At 37.3% G+C, this 3,188-nt stretch overlaps 1 non-coding gene across 1 annotated transcript; it reads right to left on the bottom strand.

The window, feature by feature from the left end:
- Nucleotides 1-1,619: 1,619 nt before the first annotated feature.
- On the bottom strand, nt 1,620-1,682 carry Gm26160. The gene has a single exon (XR_003956570.1). It is a non-coding gene; the product is annotated as a U7 small nuclear RNA (small nuclear RNA).
- Nucleotides 1,683-3,188: the final 1,506 nt, after the last annotated feature.

Genomic DNA, 3,188 nt, shown 5'->3' with positions numbered 1-3,188 from the left:
TGATGTCACCAAAACGAGCTCCTTATATGAAAATCCTTGATATGAAATGGGGGCTGGAGAGATAGCCAAGCTCTTAAAGGCTAACGCTCCCAACCAAAGGAGTAGGTTCAGTTCTCAGCACTCATGCTTGTCTCTCCAGCTGCCTCTTTACCTGAGAGCCTGGTAGATATCAAATAAACAAACTTATAAACAAATAAAAAAATCAACAAATTAGTATATAAGCATGTACATCCGTGATGCAATAAGGATTATTTGCATAATACATTTATTATGGTGGTGTACATGTTAGATCAGAACTGAATCAGGCTGTCCTTTAATCAGAACAATGAAGGATAGCAGTTCCCTACAGAAGTAAAGACCAAGTGCCCAGGCATAGGGGACTAGGGCTTTTTAGGGCCAAGAGGGAACTTCTGGAGAGGAAAGTTTTATCATTAGATGTGTTCTTTACCATCAGGGATGGATGATAGCAGCTGGTATTCTCTTACTACATTTTCTTGTAGGGCAGGTTTTCTCATGGTTTTGCTGAGTCTGGAGATTTTTTTTTTCTCATCTGAGATTTCTTGTACTAGGTTATCACCTTTCATTTCAGATTCTGAGAACAGATAAAAGGAAGTGGACAATCTGTCCTCTCATTGGTCCTTTTTGTGGGAGAGGAATAATGGAGTGAGACAGGTTGGCTCTGACCTAGGGCCTAAGGGTCCATAGGTCAGATTGACTTTATGTAAGCAGGAGTAGAATTTTAACCAAAAGAACTGTTTGGATCCAGTGACTACTGCCATGTACTTCTGGAAAAATCTTTGAGAACAGTTGATTAGACAGAGTGATTTACTTAGTAAGATGAAACCAAAGTGGAGAACCTAGCCAAGGTAGCCATTGTCCCAGTGAGTTCCTAGTGATAGCAGTGATTTTGTCCAGAAGGAACTTCATTAAAAAGTTTAAAAGACAGGATGAATACTTAAGTATGAGAATAATAAGAATGAAAAGAATGATGTACGGGAGGAGCCTGAGTGGAAAGAAATCCAAAGCTCATTCATAGGAGGAGACTTGTTATTTGGTGGGTTTTTTTTTTTTTTCCTCCTCTGACATATAAGTCTTTGGTCCTTAAGTCTCAAGCCAGTTTAGATTTGTTGGTGCAGAAAAAAAAACATTGTTCCTAGCTGAGGGCACAAAATCCCACTGCTAGCAGTAGTCAACTGACATAGTCCTCATCAATTTTCAATTATTGCATCAACAAAAAATTGATCTGAAATTTCTTTAAGGTTGTCTGAGAGCTGGTGAGACAAGGGTTAACTGATTCAAAGAAGCCATCACTCCAGATGTTTTAGTTCTGCACAGCTAGCTGGATGAAAGCATAGCACACACAGTTATAAATAGTATTCAGCACTTTGTAATGGTAATAAACACATTATTATTGGTTTATACTGCATTGCTAAGGATGAGCCTCCAAGAGGGGAGCCTGAGAAAGGATGTTTGGGAGCAGCAGAAGAAACAACTTGAAGTCAGTGATGCAAGCTGACAGTTCTGTAGTCTGCTTGAGACAGCTCTGTAGATAGATTTCTATTTGAGATATCTTTCTGCTTGAAACAGCTGTTTGCCTAAGAGAGGCCTCTAAATAGCTTTTGGGTTTTCCAAAAAAAGTCAGAAAACCTGAGAGAAAAATTCTAAAAGAGATGTTATCTCTCGAAACAGCCCTTTCTAGGTAGCTCTCTCTTGTGCGCCAAAGCCCAGTCTTTTATTTATATATCAATTCAGTCATTTACCCCAGTTTCTCTTTTGATTATCCCACAAATCATTATTTTATGACCTTAGCTGCTTGATTATTTTAAAAGAACTGAAACTCGCTCTGTCCCAGGCTAGCACTGAACTCAAAAATCTGCCTGCCTTTGTAAATACACCCAATAAGCTTAGCTGGGTGGAATCTTGCCCTGAGATCACTACTCCCTAAATCTCTTTATCTCCTTCCTTAATATCTTTCTGACAAATTGGTTCATCAGTTCAGTTGCCTCTGTTCTTTTAGGTCTGTGAAGCCCCTCATACAATTCTTATTGCACCATATATTTTACATAGTTGAGAAATCATGTTTAGATATTCTTGAACCCATGTTTTCAAAGCTCTTTCCCATAGCCTTAAGGGATGCCCTGAAGGTCTCATCATCACAAAGATACATTTTCACTTCCCAGTCTCTGATTTTCATGGAGTCATTATCCTTGGCAGAGAGGACGTTCTCGAAGGAGGAGCATAAAGTAAAATATCTTCATTATTGTACAAACAAGCCTTATACCTACAGCAACAGTCAACACTCATGAAGTCCCATACCCTGCTGACTCTGATCCAGGGGCAGGATCTATGTCAAAAAGTCTCTTCCGCAGCCATTCAGGACCTGGCACTGTATATATGTATACATATATATGTTTATATATATGTATATATATATATATATATATATATATATATATATATATAACACAGTAAATACACTATATATATATATATATATCACAACTAAATTAATAGATGAATACACATACTATATATATTGTGTGTATATATATATAGTATATACATATTGTGTGAGCTCGATGTGGCTGCTATGCCTTCAGTAGCCTATGTCTTATAACCATTGTGCCTCAATCATAGCAAGAAGGCAATATAAGTAACAAACTTATGTTATCTAGAGGTAAGAAGTACACTCTGCCCTGCCTTGATAGATTGAACTCCTTATAAAAATGTGCACCCAAATAGATCTTTCCCCTAGTTGTTTCTGACAGCTATTTTGTCACAGCAATGAGTTGGGAAACTAATGTATCATCTTACTGCATTTTTCAGTCACTAAGATGCTGAAATCGTTTTCCAGTTTCCAGTCTGAATGGGAAAGCTTTGTGTTTCTCACCATGGAATATGGTGTTACTGTTGGTGTTTCATGGATGTTCTTTATCAAGTTGAAGTCACTTCCAGATTCTGTTCTTAGTTTTCATCTATTAATTTGGTTGTGTTTTTTTTTAATTTTAGACAACTAGTATGTTAATCTGCATTAACTGATTTCATTTTTGCAGTTTTATGTTTTTAACTGACCCATAGTGCTATACATACATGTGATGTGGTATCATGTTTCAGTACATGTACACAATGGGTAATGATCACATTAGGTCCCTACTCTATCACCCCATACATTCATTGTTTCTTCATCA

This window comes from Mus musculus, chromosome 6 (assembly GCF_000001635.26).
Source record: "Mus musculus strain C57BL/6J chromosome 6, GRCm38.p6 C57BL/6J".
Lineage (NCBI taxonomy): Eukaryota > Metazoa > Chordata > Mammalia > Rodentia > Muridae > Mus > Mus musculus.
The sequence above is the reverse complement of the archived record's forward strand: the minus strand, read 5'-3'. Positions and strand labels throughout refer to the sequence as shown.